This window comes from Nomascus leucogenys, chromosome 8 (assembly GCF_006542625.1).
Source record: "Nomascus leucogenys isolate Asia chromosome 8, Asia_NLE_v1, whole genome shotgun sequence".
Classification (NCBI taxonomy): Eukaryota; Metazoa; Chordata; class Mammalia; order Primates; family Hylobatidae; genus Nomascus; species Nomascus leucogenys.
Window position 1 is genome coordinate 75049326 of NC_044388.1, and position 20284 is coordinate 75069609.

At 38.0% G+C, this 20284-nt stretch overlaps 1 protein-coding gene across 3 annotated transcripts in view; it reads right to left on the reverse strand.

The window, feature by feature from the left end:
• ZNF322 (zinc finger protein 322) overlaps positions 1–19341 on the reverse strand; it is a 25653-nt gene extending 6312 nt beyond the window's left edge. For 2 of the 3 annotated variants that reach the window (XR_004031379.1, XM_030817431.1), the window contains exons 1-2: positions 18131–18219; positions 3277–3348 (exon numbers count right to left, since the gene is read on the reverse strand). The gene's annotated coding sequence lies outside the window, so the exon portion shown is untranslated. Of the gene's footprint in view, positions 1–3276; positions 3349–18130; positions 18220–19016 lie in introns of those variants that run through there. The other variant, XM_030817432.1, reaches the window with a different exon arrangement.
• Positions 19342–20284: the final 943 nt, after the last annotated feature.

Sequence of the window (20284 nt, forward strand, 5' to 3'; positions counted from 1 at the left end):
CTCACTTCATTCACTATTGTTTCCCCAGCACTTAGAAAAGTGCCTGGCACAGAGTAGGTACTCAAACCTAGAAGAGGAGTTCTTACTTGGCATCCACAGACTCCTAGGTAATTTATGAAAACTTGGACTGCAAAATGTACAGTATATGTGCACTTTTCTGGGGAGAAGGTACACAGTTCCTTAAATTATCAAAGAGGTCCAGTATCCAAGAAACTAGATATTAGATTGGAGCCTATTTGCAAAGGAAATGATATTAAAGCTCACCGAATACAGCAAATTAGTAAGTGTAATGGACCAGAACACAAAGCAACACGTGCACTCAGAGAAAACAGGAAGTCAAAAGGATCCAAAAGACATGGCACTAACATGGTTACCTCTGGGTAATGAGATGATAGATAACATTCTGTTTCATCAATTTGTTAACAACAGTTTTCTAATTTCCATTCAGCAATTTGTATGCTTTCCTTGTGAAAGGCACAGAGGCTGCTACTTTTTTTTTTTTTTTTTTTTTTTTTGAGACGGAGTTTCGCTCTGTCGCCCAGGCTGGAGTGCAGTGGCGCAATCTCGGCTCACTGCAAGCTCCGCCTCCGGGGTTCACGCCATTCTCCTGCCTCAGCCTCTCCGAGTAGCTGGGACTACAGGCGCCCGCCAGCACTCCCGGCTAATTTTTTGTATTTTTAGTAGAGACGGGGTTTCACCGTGGTCTCGATCTCCTGACCTTGTGATCCACCCGCCTCGGCCTCCCAAAGTGCTGGGATTACAAGCGTGAGCCACCGCGCCCGGCCCAGAGGCTGCTACTTTTACTTACTTTTATTGTAGTAAGTAAAAGTTATTTATAAATATAAAAAGATATACCAAGATTTCAAATGTCAACTCAGAACTGTTCTAAAACTTAAAGGGATAGGAGAGAGAACTGAATGAGGTGGGAGTAGTGCAATTTCTTCAGAGTCAAAACACAGATCCACAGGAAATGTAGTATTGTGACCACAGCGGGACATAATGGGAGAAAAATGCACTGCAAGGCTAACAATAGGGAAGTCAAAACTGAAGTAGACAAGATAAACAAAACAGACATGTTTATGCTAAATACAGTGATTAAAATCCTACATTTCAAATATGTGGGGGAAACAGAGATCAGACTGTTACTGTGTCTATGTAGAAAAAGGAAGACATAAGAAACTCCATTTTGATCTGTACTCAGAAAAATTCTTCTGCCTTAAAATGCTGTTAATCTGTAACTCTAGCCCCAACCCTGTGCTCATAGAAACATGTGCTGTATTGACTCAAGGTTTAATGGATTTAGGGCTGTGCAGGATGTGCCTTGGTAAAAATGTGTTTGTAAGCAGTATGCTTGGTAAAAGTCATCGCTATTCTCCATTTTCAAGTACCCAGGGACACAATGCACTGTGGAAGGCCGCAGGGACCTCCGCCCAAGAAAGCCTGGGTATTGTCCAAGGTTTCCCGCCACTGAGACAGCCTGAGATATGGCCTCGTGGGAAGGGAAAGACCTTACCGTAACCCAGCCTGACACCCGTAAATGGTCTGTGCTGAGGAGGATTAGTGAAAGAAGAAGGCCTCTTTGCAGTTGAGATAAGGGGAAGGCATCTGTCTCCTGCTCGTCCCTGGGAATGGAATGTCTCGGTGTAAAACCCGATTGTACATTCTATTTACTGAGATAGGAGAAAACCACCTTATGGCTGGAGATGAGACATGCTGGCGGCAATACTGCTCTTTACTGCACTGAGATGTTTGTGTAAAGTCAAACATAAATCTGGCCTATGTGCACATCCAGGCACAGCACCTTTCCTTAAACTTATTTACGACACAGCGTCCTTTGCTCACATGTTTTCCTGCTGACCCTCTCCCCACCATTACCCTATAGTCCTGCCACATCCCCCTCGCCAAGATAGTGAGATAGTGATCAATAAATACTGAGGGAACTCAGATACCAGTGCTGGTGCAGGTCCTCACTTGCTGAGCGCCGGTCCTCTGGGCCCACTTTTCTTCCTCTATATTTTGTCTCTGTCTCTGTCTCTCTTTGTCTTCTTTTCTCAGTCTCTCGTCTCCACCTTGCGAGAAATACCCACAGGTGTGGAGGGGTAGGCCCCCTTCACAAATATTTGAGCATTATCTCCATGATCTATGAACTGTCCTAGAAATTACTTTTTTTGGTCCAAATTACAGCTTTCAGGTGACTTTCACGGTATCACAGAACTCCTTAGACTACAAGACCAGAGTATACTCTGTCACCGTCACAATCTCAATCCTCAAAGCCTAAAGTATCACAAGCATTACTCCTATTTTCTTTTATTAAATTGAGTTTACAGAGCTAAATGGCAAGTATCTGTTTTTGCCTTACAGTCAAAGGAAGTGAGCAAAGGACTTATACTGGGGCTGGATTCCAGATCTACTCCACCTATCACCTCCCTCATCTCAGTTTATGGCAAATTAATCCTTTATTTCCTCAGGCTAAAACCTTGAAGTCATCCTGCACTCTTCTTTCTCACACCTCACAATCAAGCCATCAACAAATTTGTTGGCTCCATTTCAAAACACATCCAGAGTCTAACCACTTCTCACCAGCTTCTGTTGTTACATTCCAGTCCAAACCACTCTTATTTCTTACTTTCACAATAGCCCAAGAGGCCTACTTGAGCTGCCCTGCTAGCCTGTCACTGCCTCTCTGACACCCTTTTATATTATTATTCTCTTTGCATGTTCTAATCCAGCCGCAATGGCTTTCTAGCTGTTCCTCATCCAAACATACTACTCTTAGGGCCTTTGCCCTTTCTTTCTTCTGCCTACAGCTTTCTTCCTCCAGATGTGTGCATGAATTTCTCTTAATTCCTTCAAAGACTATTTTTTCAGATGTCATTTCTGAGGAAGGCCTTTCCTAACCACTGTTTAAAGTTGTGAATAGTCTTCATGCCCCAGCATTCACTATTCCCCTTTTCTGCTTTACTTTTCTTCATGGCACTTAAAACCTTCTAACATACTATATAATTCACTTTATTCAGTTTATTGTCTATTGCTAAAATATGACAAGGATGTCTGTTTCGTTTGATGATCTTTCCTTACCATGTAAAGTAATGACAGGTACAAAGTTGGTGCTTAATAAGCATCTGCTGAGTCCATGTATGAATTCTCATTGAAATTCTACTTCTCTCCTTGTCTGATAAAAGGACTGAATGTCACAAAGAATGGGAGGTACTCTGATGAGATGGAGTCTGGGAAAGAGAAGGGATACTTCAAAATACTGAAGTAACTGTAGCTTACCTAGAATCCAGATGGAAGAACATACATACATTCCTGATCCTGAGAATTTGACTTCTCAAGGAAGATAGCATTCTGTAAAACACAAAGACAAGGATAAAAAGCCATAAATGAGAGAATTTAGCACTAGATCATTTACACTCAAAGGACTTAACAGTGGGTAAACGACAGTTAAAAAGAACAGATGGGTTTTCTTATCTAATCCCTTACATTCAATTGTGTAGAGTCTTAAATCATCCCATATGACTCTTTAGAGAAAAGGACAATACAGAATCTATAACCCATATACACAATCTATAACTTCCTTGGCAACTATAACAACATTGAAGGAAAGGGCTCCTAACACTAAATCTCGGTGGTATCTTGAAAACACGAAGGCATTATCTTCCCCACAGGAACTCAGGCTGTCCTGATCCAAAGTGTAATAGGGACTACAAAGTATTTTTGGGATTGTAACAAAATTACCACCTTACCACGACTGGAACCCACGTAATCATCACAATTTTGGTTATTCAAAATTTATAACACCCTAAGCTGATTTATATTTCAACCACAAACAACCCAGGAGGTGGTCAATTAGGGGCACAAAAAGAAGTTAGAGAGTCCACACTTAACCATTGATGTCTTTCTCTAGAAGTTTTAACCTGCCTTATCCTTAGGTTAATGGGACTTTCAGTTCCCTCAACAACCTTCCTGCTACTGAGGATCAGAAACAAAAATGGAACTACTTGGACCCAGGCAACATATAGGGCCATACAGCTGAAGCTCTCTATGACACTTAGCTCATAGCTGCTAGTATTAAAATGACATCTTTTATGGCTCTAGTTCCAGGTAAGATGGAGGAAACACATGTCATCAATGTCATCCCATTGAATCCAACTATGAAGTCTGGACAGAATGTATGGCCCAGTTATTTGACAACTCCGAAAAGCACATAGCACGCAAGTCAGGAAAGACCAGAATTTTAAATGCCATTCGACCACCAGCGATTTTACTTCTTTTTTTCCCCCCTTTTTGGTCCGCTTCAGTATGGGGCCTAAAATCAGTGTATCCCTAAATACAGAAGCGAGGGAAGTTGTAAAACGTAATTGTCAACTGAGGCTTTTCAGAAAACCTGTAAGTTTTCACACCATTTATTTATTTATTTATTTTTATTTTAAGTTCCAGGGTACCTTGTGGGATGTGCAGGCTTGTTACATAGGCAAACGTGTGCCTATGTAAACATGTGCTGTACCTATCAACCCATCACCTAGTTATTAAGCCCAGCATGCATTAGCTATTTTTCCTGATGTTCTCCCTCCCCCCGCACCTTGCTACAGTCCCAGTGTGTTGTTCCCCTCCCTGTGTCTATGTGTTCACATTGTTCAGCTCCCACTTATAAGTGAGAACATGCAGTGTTTGCATGCCGATTATTTAAAATTGGCCATGGAAGTCAATGGACAGAAAACTGACTTAAATATGAAAAAAAAAAAAAAGGAAAATATCTCTAGAGGAAATATAAAGAATGCGGTAATAAAACACAGTCAGAGGGGATAACAGTGGCTACAGAAATCCAAATCTCTCAGCACATCCTTTAAAAGCGGTAAGAATAAGAAGAACAAATGTACTATACAAAGCCCACACTGTCACCAAATCCCATATAGCTATCTCTCACATTCTAGCCATAAGCTATCAATAAGAGCAAGGACAATCTGAGAATGTGAGGTAAAGAGAAGAGAGCTAGCAGTGGGCAAGACTGACCTAAAATTCATTGCCAGAAAGAAAAACCCACTCTAAGTACCAAAATCTTTATCACAGTAAGTATGTATAGAAAAAAAAAGCCATTTAGGGTTCAATACTATCTGCAGTTTCTGGTATACACTGGGAGTCTTGGACCATATCCCCCACAAATAAGGTGGGATTACTATATTGTATTTATGGCAGGTGAGAGTTAAATTACACTATTAAACTAAAAAACCATCTGAAGCTGAAATGGCCTTTTAGAAAAGAAAAATTTTAGAAACGCTTAAAAACCAAATAATTAAAGGTTAAATATAAAAATTTATTTTTTTAATGAACTAAAGGCATTAAAAAAGATCTAAATATGGTTGGGTGTGGTGGCTCACGCCTGTAATCCCAGTACTTTGGGAGACCGAGGCAGGCGGATCATTTGAGGTCGGGAGTTCGAGACCATCCTGACCAACATGGAGAAACCCTGTCTCTACTAAAAATACAAAATTAGTCGGGCGTGGTGGTGCATGCCTATAATCCCAGCTACTTGGGAGGCTGAGGCAGGAGAATCACTTGAATCCAGGAGGCGGAGGTTGCAGTGAGCTGAGATCAGGCCATTGCACTCCAGCCTGGGCAACAAGAGCGAAACTCCACCTCAAATCAATCAATCAATCAATCAATCAATCAATCAATCAATCTAAGTACAAAAGTAGCTAATATAACAAAAATCAAACATTCAAAAAAGAAAGTCATGAAAGAGCTATGAAAACCTATCATGTAGAAAAAAAATGTAACAAAATACAGTTATAACAAATAATATGACATTGTTAAAACCAAACATCAACTACATCAATAAATATAAGTGAGCTTAACACACCTATTAAAGAGATTTTCATTTTGGCTCACAAGCAAGACCTAACTATATGCTAAATACAAGAGACACCTAAAGCAAAGTGATTCAGGCAGACTAAAAATAAGGAGGTGGGAAAAGGAACACTAGGCAAACAGAAACAATAAAAGTAGGGCTTTTGATCCTGATATCAGGCAGAGTTCAAGCCAAAAGCATTAAATATAATAATACTTTCTAAATTACACTAAAGTCATGGTTATCTATGTATCACATTACACAGCAGGCACATTTACAAAGGAAAAACAGAGATACAGATACAAAGAAACAGAGATAAAAATATTAATAATAGAAAAGCTTAATATACCACTCTCGATAAAAGACATACAAACTGGACCAAGAAGTAATGATGCAGAAGGCCTAAATAACCTAATTAATAAGTAAATCTTATTTATATTAAACCGTATGTCCTGATAAGTACACATTCTTTTCAAGAACACATGAATCATCCACAAAAATCTGTCATATATTACGTAATAAAGGAAGCATCATTAATTATCATAAAGAAACATTACAAGAAACAATCTGCAGCAAAACTAGAAATTTATTAAAATATCAAATAACAAAAGGTCCTTTCAAATGGGGGGAAAATAAACTGTTAAAAGACTTCAGTAAAAGGGGCAATGAAAAAGTTAAAAAAATTTTTAAGTATTCATTATTGAAAATATTATATATTACAATCTATGGAATAAATTTAAACCAGTTTATGCCTATATTTCTTTAATCAATAAAAACAGAAGAATTAAAATGAACAAGTTAAATTCTTAGATCAAAAGCTAAGAAAAAAATAAATTTCAATTGAGCCCAGGAGTTCAAGACCAGCCTGGGCAATATTAATGAGACCCAATTTCTATTTTAAATAAATAAATAAGTAGGTATGGTAGCTCATGCCTACAATCCCAGTGCTTTGGGAGGCCGAGGCAGTAGGATCGCTTGAGCCCAGGAGTTCAAGACCAGCCTGGGCAACATAGCAAGATCCTGTCTCTATTTTGTTTTTTAATGGGAAAAAAAATCAAAATAATAACAAAAATAGATAAAAGGAGAAATCAATGAACTAGAGAACAAAAAGACAGTAAATCTAATGATAACTCAAAATCATACTTATTTTGTAAAACTTAAAGAAACAGATAAACCACTAGGTTACTTAATGAAGAAAAAAAGGGAGAAAGCACACATTTACAAAGTAAGAAATGACAAGGAAGAATAACCACCGAACAGAAAAACACACATACATGAAACCACTTTGCAAATCTCTATATAAATGAATATGATTAACTATGAAATAAGGGTTTCTTTATGAAACACAATTTATTAGAGTTGACTCCATTAAAGATATAAAGTCTTAAAACACCAATTTGCAGAGAATAAATAGAAAAAGCTATAAAGGAACCATTCCATAAAAAGCACTAGGCCCAGATTATTTCACAAAATAATTCTACAAATCTACACAGACCAAATAAATACAATGCTTCATACATATTTTCCAGAGCGCTGAAAATGAAGAACAACTTCCTAATTCTTTTTGTGAAATAAGGATAGCACTGGTAACTAAACCTGATGAAGAGGGCATAAAAAAATTTTAATGTCCAATATCGCTTTTTTTTTAAAGAGTCGGGGTCTTGCTCTGATACCCGGGCTGGAGAGCAGTGGCACAATCATAGCTCACTGTAGCCTCAAGCTCCTAGGCTCAAGCAATTCTCCTGGCTCAGCCTCCTGAATAGCTGGGGTATAGGTACACACCACCATGCCTGGCTAACATTTTTTATGAATGTGAGAAATACTAACAAAAATCGATACCACATTAAAAAAATAATATACTATGACCAAGTGGAATTTTTGCAAAATTGGTTCAAAATTAGACTATCTTTCAATATGAGGAAATCCACTAAATATAACACCCCATATGAACAGACCTATGGAGAAAAATAATATAATTATCTCCATAGTGAAAGAACTTGCAACAGAAATCAACATCTATTCTGGATAAAAACACTCAAGAAAGTGGGAATTAATAGATACTTCCTTTTAATATGATAAAACATCCATTCCTTCATCCAGTACCTTAAATTAGAAAAACTACAATAATTTTTACTAAGATCAGGAACAAGGCAAGTATGGCCAATACTTCTCTTTTCAATCACTGACCTGGAAGTATTAATCAATGCAATTAGAAAAATCAATTAGAGGTGTGAAAGAAGTAAAACTACCTCTATTTGGAGGTGATTTAATAGTAGAATTAGAAAACCCTACAAAGGACCAATGCCAAAACTAACTCAAATGATAAAGGAATTCAGTATGGTAGCAGGATATAAAATTTGCCACACAGAAACCACCAGTTTTTTAAATAAACATAAAGAATAACTAATTGGAACACACAATGATAGAGAACAACCTTTGTATAACAGCAGCAATATAAAACTACTTAGAAATAAATAAAAAATAGCCATGCCAAATAAAGCACAGGAAAACCTTCTCCCCCTAAGACCCAAAAATAGACTTGAATAAATGGAAGGACATCCTTTGTTCTTGTATAGAACAATTCAACATTATGAAGATGTTCCCTCCTAAGATTTATAAACAATGCACTCTCAATAAAAATAACAAGCTTCTTTATGAAACTAGACTAAGGGGTGGCAAACTATGGCCCATCTGTTTTTTTCAAATAAAATTTTACTGAAATAGGGTCATACTTATTCATTAATGTATTGAAAGGCAGAATTGAGTTGTCACAACAGAGACCAGATAGTCACTAAAGCCTAAATACAATACTTTCTGGCCCTTTACAGAAAAATCTCCAATGCCTAAGCTGTACAGTTGCTACTCAAGTTCACTTTGAAAAGACCAACAAGGACAGCCACGAAGCAATGAAAAGACAGACTATGAAGGGTAACTAAACCCATGAGACATTAAAATAAACTCTAAAGCTTCTAATATTAAAACAACAGAGTTCCAAAACACAATTAGATAAAGGGACAAATAGAATAGAAAATCCAGAAATAGACACAAACACATATAGAAATTTAGTATACAATAAAGATCACATCTCAAATCACCAGGGCAAAAATGGACTTTTTAATAAACGATGGTAAAACATCAAGGTAGCCACATGAAAATAGGTACAATTTGGTCTATACCTCATACCACACACCAGTATAAACTCCCAGTTGGTTAGGGTTCTAAATGTATACATGGAAACGATAAGATACTACAAGAAAACTAAAGTAAATTCTACTTTAATCTTAGGGTACCAAAAATTTTCTATCTGTAAGACTAATCATTTGACTAAAAGTAAAAACTTTTTTTTAAAGTCTTCTTTTATATATATATATATTTTTTTGTTGTTGTTGTTGTTTTTTTTTTTTTTTTTTTTTTTTGAGAATCAGTTTCGCTCTTGTTGCCCAGACTGGAGTGCAATGGCGTGATCTTGGCTCACCACAACCTCTGCCTCCTGAGTTCAAGTGATTCTCCTGCCTCAGCCTCCTGAGTAGCTGGGATTGCAGGCATGCACCACCATGCCCGGCTAATTCTGTATTTTTAGTAGAGACGGGGTCTCTTCATGTTGGTCACGTTGATCTCGAACTCCCGACCTCAGGAGTTCGCCTCAGTGTCCCGAAGTGCTGGGATTACAGGCGTGTGCCACTGTGCCAGCCAAAAACATTTTATATAGATAAAAAATGAACAAAGTCAACAGTCAATGGGCAAACTGAGAGAAAATATTTGTAACAATATTTGAGATACAGGGACAATATACCTAATATATAAAGATCTCTTAAAAATTGAGGGAAAACAACAAAAATCTGATAGAAAAATAAGCAAAAGACAATTCTCACGCACACAAAATATAAAAATGTCCCTTAAATATTTGAGAAGCTGTTCAATCTCATAATTAGAGAAATGCAAATTAAAATAAGTGTCATTACTAGGAATACAGAGAAACTTCTTCAAGTTGATAAAGAACATCTACAAGAAAACCACTGCTAACATCATACTTAATGGTGAAAACTTAGAAGCTTTCAGCTAACATCAGGAACAAGGTAAGAATGTTCTCTCTCACCACTGCTTTTCAACATAATACTGGAATAGAGAGATAATGCTACAAGACAAGAAAAGGAAATAAAAGGTATACAGATTACGAAGGAATAAAACTGTCTTTGTAAGTGACATGACCATATATGTAAAAATCTGAAAAAATCATCAACAAAAACCTCCTGGGACTAAGAAGTGATTACAGTCAAGGTTGTACAATACAGGGTTAACATACAAATCAATTATTTTCCTCTGTACCAGCAATAAACAGGTAAAATTTGAAATTAAAAACACAATACCATTTACATTAGCACTCTAAAAAATGAAACATCTTAAGTATAAATCTAACCAAATATGTTCATAATTTATGCAAAGAAAATTTAAAAACTCTAATAAAAGAAATAAAAAAGAGAACTAAATAATTGGAGGGATATTCCACATCCATGGATAAGAAAATTCAATACTGTCAAATAGTTCTTCCCAACTTGTACTACAGATTCAACACAATCCCAGCAAATTATCTTGTAAATACTGACATATTGATACAAAGTTTATATGAAGAGGTAAAAGACCTAGATTAGCGATCATAATGCTGAAGGGGAGGAACAAAGTTGGAGGACTGATGCTACCTAACTTCAACACTTACTATACTACTTGAAGTTACAAGACTAAAGCTATAGTAATCAAGAAAGTGTGGTAATGGTGAAAGAACAGACAAATAGATAAATGGAACAGAACAGAGTCCAAAAATATACCCATATAAATAGAGTCAGCTGATCCATGATAAAGGAACAAAGGCAATAGATACAATGCAGAAAAAGATAGTCTTTTCAACAAATGGTGCTGAAGTAACTAGACATTCACATGCAAAAAAAAAAAAAGAAGAAAATCCTGTCATTTGCATCAACATAAATGAACTTGGAGGACATTCATTACGTTAAGTGAAATAAGACAGACACAGAAAGATGAATACCACATAACCTCACTTACATATGGAGTATAAAATAGTCTAACTGATAGAAACAGATGGTAAAATGGTGGTTACCAGAGGCTGAGACGTAGCAGGGTTGGGAAGATATTGGTCAAAGGATACAAAATTTCAGTTAAACAGGAAGAATAAGTTCTAGAGTTCTACTGTAGGTAAGTTCTAGAGTTCTACATCATGGCTAATAAAAATACATTGCATATTTGAAAATTGCTGAGGGTAGATTTTATGTTCTCACCACAAGAAATGGTATGTGAGGTAATATATGTTAAATAGCTTGATTTAGCCATTCCACAATGTATATATATATATATTGAGACATCATGTTCTACATCATAAATACATACATATTTACTTCTCAATTAAAAAAAATTTACAAACCCCAAATGAATCAGATACCTAAGTATAAAACACAAAACAGTAAAACTTCTAGAGAATAACATAGGAGAAAATCTAGATGACCTCGGGTATAGCAATGACTTTATATTTTTGGGATGGGGGTCTCGCTCTGTGACCCAGGCTGGAGTGCAGTGGTGCGATCTCAACTTACTGCAACCTCTGCCTCCCAGGATCAAGTGGTCCTCCCACCTCAGCCTCCTGAGTAGCTGGGACCACAGGCGTGTGTCACTACTCCAGGCTAATTTTTTCTATTTTTGGTAGAGACATGGGTTTTACCATGCTGCCCAGGCTGGTATTGAACTCCTGAGCTCAACTGATCTGCCTACCTTGGCCTCCCATAGTGCTAGGATTATAGGCGTGAGCCACCACGCCTGTGCTAGCAATGACTTTTTAGATACAACAACAAAGGCATGATCCATGGAGGAAAATTGATAAGCTGGACTTAAAAATTAAAAAAGTCTGCTCTATGAAATAAACTGTCTAGAGAATGAGAAGATAAGCCACAGACTGGGAGAAAATATTTGCAGAAGACACATCTGATTAAAGACTTATTCCAAACATTTAAAAATCTCCCAAATATACATATAGCCTTAAAACTCAACAAGAAAACAAACCAGTTTAAAAAACTGGCAAGTCAAGCCAGGTGTGGTGGCTCATGCCTGCAATGCCAGCACTTTGGGAGGCTGAGGCAGGTGGATCACCTGAGGTCAGGAGCTCGAGATCAGCCTGGCCAACATAGTGAAACCCCATCTCTATTAAAAATACAAAAAATTAGCTGAACCTGGTGGCAGGAGCCTGTAATTCCATCTACTAGGGAGGCTGAGGCAGGAGAATCACTTGAACCTGGGAGGCAGAGGTTGCAGTGAGCTGAGATCGCACCATTGCACTCCAGCCTGGGCAACAAGAGCGAAACTCCGTCTCAAAAAAAAAAAAAAAAAAAAAAATTGTAGATACTCCATAGAATGTACAACATAAAGAGTGAACCCTAATGTAACCTATGGAGTTTGGGTGACAATGATGTATCAACTTAAGTTCACTGATTGTAAGCAATGTATCACTCTGTTGAAGAGATTAACAGCGGGGGATGCTGTGTGTGCGGTATGTGCATGTGTCAGGGTAAAGGGAGTGGTAGGGGACATATGGGTACTCTCTGTATTTTTTGCTCAATTTTGCTATGAACCTAACAGTTCTCTAAAAAATAGTCTATAAAAAATGAAATAATTTTTTAAATGTACATGAAATACCAGTTCTCACCAATTAAATCTGCATACATTAAAAGGTATGACAATGCATTTTGCTGTCAACACTGTAAGGAAACAGACACACTCATATGTTGCTGGAGGGAATGCAAATTGGTAAGTCTATAAAAAAATGAAATAATTTTTTAAAAGTACATGAAATAGCAGTATCATCAATTAAATCAGTATACATTAAAAGGCATGACAATGCATTTTGCTGTCAACACTGTTAGGAAACAGACAAACTCATATGTTGCTGGAGGGAATGCATATGGGTACAATCTCTTCCGGAGGGGAATGTGGCAATATGTAACAAAACTAGATATACATTTACTTTTGACTCAGCAATCCCATTTCTAGAAATGGACTCTGAAGATTCACCTCCAATAACATGAAAATATAAAGCATAAAATTACTTGTAGTAATGTTTGTAACGGGAAAATATTTAAAATAAATATCTGTACATAAGAAAATGATGAATAAACTATGGTACATACATCCCACATATAATGGAGTACTATGCAACTGTAGAAGAGAATGAGGAAAATCTTTATCAACTGATGTGGAGTGATTTCCAGGATAAATTATACATTTAAAAAAGCAAAGTGTAAAAAAGTATGTTGTATTTTATGTAAGAAAGTAGAAATAAAAAATTATATATGTAGTTCTCCACTTGCCCCCCAAAAACAAGAAACTAATGAGATTGGTTATCATTACAAGGCAGATAAAAACGGAATTGATGGCACAGGAAAACAGAATTGGGTGGAGGAGAAGAGTCACATTTCTCTAAGAATATAAATACACAGCACACATATTTTTACTTTTAGAATTATGTTACATTTTACATATTCAATACATGAATGAACTAATGAAGTAAATAGTCAAGATGGAGGAGAAAAGCACAAAAACAAATGCGCCTGTGTTTCAAATAAATAACAACTACAGAGAAGAGGAAAAAAAGTAACTCTTTAACACAATATTGGGACTATGTATATTCAATCTAAAGATAAAAATAACTGAAATCAGTAGAGGTTTCCCCCCCTGCCAGGATAAGGGTGCACTACTTAATGTGTATCCTAGGACTGAATAAATAAGTAAATATACTATGGATAATGTCACCTAGATTCCCCATTGTCAATGAAGAAGGCTACAAACATAGAAAAGAGAAAGGCTAGAATGAACTCTGTAGTGTTTAACTGGAATTAGAAGTATCAGTATAAATCAAGATTTTAAGGTTTATATAGAGAATAAAGAAATGTATGTATATGTGAAATTATGTATGTTTATTTTTTTTTCCTAGTAATGTTTGCTGAGAAGTCATGGAAACAATAAAATCCTAGTAGTAATGAGTATACCAAGCATTCAGACATGGGTTTCTAAATACCATTCTCCATTGAAAAGAATCAAGACTCTTTGGAGAAATGGCTGTTTCCACGATTTGGAAAGTATAAGATAAGCCTGGACCATCCTGATGTGTCAGAAAGAAAGGAAGTGCTCAAAAAGTGGTGCAATATGCCAGAAGGACCCACAATTCAGGATGGAAGGACTGCCACTGTACAAATCTGGAACAAGCAGAACATTGAAATAAGTAGTAACAGTAATAAATTAGTCACGCAATAAGAATCCATGAATTTGTACTCATTAAAAAAAAGTGTATAGAAGGGAAAATTTTTTTACATTAGAAAAGCAAACAATTAAATATAGAAGAAATTATGGAATTAAAAATTTCACCATGTTCAATCAAAAGAAGAGTACTGTGCAAAAATCTAGTGGATGAAAAATTTTATGAGAATCAAGATATTTACATAATCTGAAAATATCTCCCTACTAGATATTTAATAATTATAAATACAAAAAGAGTAACTTCACAGTATAGAAACCTGGAAGACGCCACCTTAACCAAGTGGTATCCTCAACTAAAGTGAACATGACCAGTAATGAGATAAAACATCATGAGCCTCCTAATATGATGCAAAGAGAAAAACAACATCACTTCTGCGGTATCTTGCCAAAAATGTCTAAACTGAATCTGATCACGAGGGAACATCAGAAAAACCCAAACTGAGGGAAACTACCAAACAAATGGCCTAAATATTCAAAAAATGTCAAAGGTATGAAAGACAAAGCCTGAAGATATGTTCACAATAGAGACAACATTATAATTAAATTAAATGACTGATGCTGAATTAGATCTTGGTCCACAGAAAACATTTTTTTCTTTTTGTCTTAAACAACATGAGTGGAGCAACTGGCTAAGTTTGAATAAGGTCTGGAGATTAGATAATAGTACTTATTGTATGAATGTTAATTTCCTGACTCTGATAATGGTAATGATAATTTCTAGAGAATATCCTTGTTTTTAAGAAATATACAGTTGAATATTTAGGACAGGCTTTCTCAACTAGGGTTCTAGAAAAGAAGTCCCCACAGAAAATGTATTTGAATGACTGTTTTCTCAGTTCTCCAAAGGATGGCATGTAGCTAGTAGTACAGTACATGCATACGAGAGCAGGACTCCATGTCTTGATTCTCTGTTTGAGAAGAGGCATGTCTACAACTTACTCTCAAATGGTTCAGGAAAAAATCTATATATATGTATATGTGTACTGCTATGCTTTGAATGCGTCCTCCAAAGTTAATGCATTGGAAACTTGATCCCCAGAGCAGTGATGTCGGGAAACAGGTCCTAATGGGAGGTATGTAGGTAACAGGGGCACCACCCTCATAGACTAATGCCATTATTTCAGGAGTCGGTTCCTCATAAAAAGATGAGTTTGGTCCCTTTCTGAGCACTCTTGCTTGCTCTCACCCTCTCTTTGCCGTTTTGCCATGAAATGACACAGCAAGAAGGCTCTCACTGGATGCCAGCCCCCGTCTTGGACTTTCGAATCTCCAGAATCATGAGCCGATAAATTTCTGTTCATTACAAATTACTCAGTCTATGGTATTCTGTTACAGCAGCCCAAAACAGACTAAAACGTTTGTTTAATAGAGAGAGGCAAAATCATAAAGCAAACATGGTAAAATGTTAACATTTAGAGAATATGGGTGAAGGGTATATGGGAGTTCTTTGTACCGTTTTGCAATTTTTTGTATATCTGTACTTATTCAAAATTAAAAGGTATTTTATTTTGATTTTCAAAAACATGGTGGCTAAAGGTTGGTTTATTCTGGTGGTTAATACTGACAGTTTAAGCTCTAGATGCAGATTTTGGTTCAAATTCCCACTCTACTCCTTTGTAGCTGTGAGAACTTGGGTTAGTAACTTAATTTCCTTCAACTTCAATTTTCTCTTTTTTCCTCACAGAGTTGCTATGAGAACCAAGACACTGCCGGTACTAAGCTCAATGCCTAGGTCTCAGTAGATGCTTAAAAAATGGTAGATTCTATTGTTTTCTTAATTCTACCTTCACATGCACAAAACCACTAACATATTAAGCCCGTTTTCTATGCCTGATTCTTGTGCAAAGCCTTGTTCAAAACCCACTTGAAATAACTAATAAAACAATTTGGCCAGTTAATGATTAATATAAAAATTATGCAAGAACTAGAAAAAATTTATGGAGAAATATTAGAAGGAAAAGGAAGAATTCCAACTCAGAATCACAACTAAGTAAAGATATGCAGGGATACAGACAAATAGCTGTTATAAGATGGGGGTTCATAAAAGGTTTTGTCTTTTAAAATTTGTATTATTGTTAAGCTCAAAAGGAGAAAAGAGTGAAAATAAAGGATTCTTAGTTTTGTCACAGCCAGGCAAATCATTTACATTATTCCCTAGTTATCAGTCCAAGGTGTCTTATTTGCCCTAAACAACCAATGAAGTGTGGGGCATTAAGAAGAAGAAAAAAAAAACTGAGTAAATAAGGAAATAATTTTCCTATTCATATCCAAGCTTTTCTTAGATGTCAACACCTAAAAAATAAGTCTGGGTGTCAAATCGCAAAACAGATCACAAGGCCGGGCGCAGTGGCTCATGCCTGTGATCCCAGCACTTTGGGAGGCCGAGGCAGGCGGATCACAAGGTCAGGAGATTGAGACCATCCTGGATAACACGGTGAGACCCCGTCTCTACTAAAAAGTACAAAAAAATTAGCCGGGCGTGGTGGCGGGCACCTGTAGTCCCAGCTACTTGGGAGGCTGAGGCAGGAGAATGGTGTGGACCCGGGAGGTGGAGCTTGCAGTGAGCTGAGATTGTGCAGTGAGCTGAGATTGCAGTGAGCTGAGATTGAGCTGAGTGCTACTGCACTCCAGCCTAGGTGACAGAGCGAAGACTCCGTCTCAAAAAAAAAAAAAAATCATGACACTTTCCTAATTTAAAATACTGTTTTCTATCACACTCAGAATAAAATCCAAAGTTTTTACTGCCCTACATAATGTGGCACCTCTGCATTATCTTCAACCTCACAGGCCACCTCTGAACTTTTGCACTTGTTCCTTCTGCCTAGAATGCTCTTCCCCATGCAGCTTACTCCTTTATTGGACTCAAGTCTCTGCCTGAAGATCACTTCCTCAAAAAGCAGCATACCCTGACTACCTTATCTAAAATAGCCTGTGTTGCTTTATCCCATTTTATTTCTCTCCACAGCACTTATCAACATTCAACTTTGTGGTATACATTTTATATTTGTTCATTTGTTTGTCTTTTCACTAAAATATAACTTCTATTAGGGTTAGGACTTAGTCTTTTGATTACTATAATATCCCTAGTACCTAAAGTACATTTGTTGAATAAATGAAAAGTGTGAACAAATACCAGAACAAAAAGGCAATCATTATCCTTGGACCCTCAGTAGCTATATAACAGACTAGATCAGTAGCCCTGGCTGGTTCATCTAGCAAGCCCAAATACATCTTTCAAGTCTTAGCTCCAGGGCACCCTCCTTTAGGATGCTTCTCTTGCCCCATCCTAGGAAGAGACTAGTGCTCTTTCCTGCCTAGGGTGGAAGGAAAGGAATAAACTGCAATACAACAAAGTCCAAGCAGACAGGCTAATTCATACAACTTGAGAGTTCATGGTTATCCTTAAAGTGTATATGGGACCAAGAGACAAAGTTAGTAAAGCATTATTTAAAAATTAGATGGTGTTTACAGGCCTTAGGCTTGGAAATTTCTCATTTATTTTTCATTGATTACATGGATTATCTCATTTAGTCCTCCCAAGGACCCTGTAAAATAGGTATTAATACCAATGTTTGGATCTTATAGATGGAAAACTTGATGCTTAGGGCAGTTAGATAATCACCCAATAACTTACAAATAGTAAGTAGCAGAGCCAAGATTTAAATACCTATCTTCTGACTCCAGAGCCTGCCTAAGCATTAGGCATACTACCCTCTTTGTGCTACAAATCAATCAAAAAGCAATTACTGCAAGCCTAATGTGAATATGCACGCATGTTGAAAAGGAGTAGAAAATAGCCTTAAGTTGGTAAGACAGAGCTCAGTTTTATCATTCTGCTATCTTAGGAGATAAGAAAGGGCCATTGTCTTTTTCCATCTATCTTCTCCCATACTTTCCTGTCTTTCACCCTGCCCCACCCCACGCCCCCATCCACATTTATACAGAAACAGAGCCTGGTATACCACTTACCATAACAAGAAAGACTCAAGACCATCTTCCTTTTGGTTTCAAAAGGTCTCTGGTCCAGAACTATTCACAACACTCAATTCTTCCCTCTCCTAGAGGAAAAATCAATAATGTAGACCATGACCTTGTGAAATTTATAATTCATAATTTTTCTAGAGCTGGCTAGAAAATTGGTCCCATTTCCTCTCCATTCTAGTGAGCATCCTTCAACCATAGCTTACCTCTTCCCATCTTTGCTTACACTGTTTCTCCTGCAGGAAGTATCTGCCACCGGTAGCCATCAGTTCCGACTAGCTCTAGACAAAATGTCAAGAATCTTTCTGAATAATTACTAACTGTAACTTCATAACAAAGCCCTAAGCCTCGTTTTTCGTTTGTTTTTCTCCTTCTGCTAATTGTTTTTGTTTGTATTATCTCAACTCCTAAGATCAAAGACCCATTCGTCTACCACTACAAACCCCAAAGTGCATGTGATAAGTGTATATAATATAAAGTTATCTGTAATTCCGTTTTCCAAAATAAATGGTTATAGGAAGATTAAACAAACCAGATTTTTCTGCAGATAGATTCAACTGCAACTAATTTCTGCACTGAAGATGAAGCGAAAAATCCACTCAAGGTCCTTTTTTTCCTCGATATATATGAAAGATTATATTGCTTTGAAAAGTGCCTTGCAGTGTTTGCTATTATTATCTCTAGGAACCACCGTACTAAGGTTCTCTTCTTTCAACTTTTCATTGACCATCTTTCAGTCCTCCGTCCGCCGTCAGGGGGGACCGGACCATGCTCAGTGTCCAGGAACAGGGGCTGCTCCCACTCGACTGTGGCGGTGGGTCTTGGGTCCCACCGCGCACCCATCCCACCCCTGGGCCCCGCAGGCCGCGCTTACCCTGGCAGCCGCCGGCACCGCCCCTAGGCCTGGGGACAGCACTTCCGGTTACTCTCCGGACACTGGAATCTGGGCTTCCTGGCGGCCGCAGACTCTGCGATAGTGGATCCAAGGGCTAGGCTTCAGGAAGGAAAGAAAAGCGAACCCGGGACGGACAAGAGCTAGCAGCAACTCCCTTCGTGCGCCTAGACTAGGGGAGTTGGGGCCAGGCCGCCCACAGAGCGCTTTAACAGAGCGCTTTAACAGAGAGCTTCAAGGGCCCACAAGGCCGGCTACGCAAACCCTTTCAAGCTGGCTGGGAAGAGGCCGGCGCAGCCCCACCCCCGCAAGTCACATGATCACCCCTCTCCGGCCACTAGGGCATTCCAACCCCGGCCCCTGGGCCAATAGGAGTCGAGTCTTCGGAAAGGGGCGGGGTCCGGGCGCCTGCGCTCTGGGAGCCCTCGGCGCTTTGATGGGAGGGGGTCTTGCTGGCGCAGTGGAAGGCCGGCTGTGGGAGGAGGCGATCGCGGCCACCTTGTCTAAGAAGAAACGGCACCAACAGCGTCGCAGTTTATGTTACAGTTTCCACAAGGCTGTTAACCGAGGACTTAAACCAGGAGTAGAGTCACAAAGATTAGATGCCACTGACCCTGAGAGAAACACCTGGAAAGATCTGGAAGAGATAAGAGGATTCTGAAGCACAGTGGCAGCGCTGTCATCCACGAAGATGTGGCCAGCGAGATGGAAGAAATGCTTTTAAAAGTGGTGGACTTGTGTGGGTGGAGAAAACAGCAGCGAGAGAAAGTACTGTGGGAGGTTCCCCAGTCCTTGCTGATTATGTTTCTGATTTGGAATCAGCTAAGAGTAAATCACCTAGTGGTGGGCTGGAGCAGAACTCAGTTCTTTAGCTTGAACACTGGGTATTCGCCCAGCTCAATTGTTCAATTAAAAAAAAAAAACCAACAAAAAACAGTTTTTAAATGTCTTCAGCTATCAAAGGGAAAAGATGAATAGTAGGAATATGGAAAACTAAACCCTGGGCAGCCTGGCCAAGGACTTGGATTGTGAGCCAATTGCTGAGGTTTAGTAACTGGGGAAACGCAGCCTCTGAGACACGTGTTCAGTATTAACTAATCATGTTCCTACTAGTGGGATTCTTCCGCAGAGGGGCTGCAGCTTATTCTACTTTCATGTTTATTTTTAATGAAACTTCCAAGGTCAAAATATTCCACTCAGGGTTGTCTTAATATTTTGAATAATAACATTTTGAGTGTGTAGCATCTATC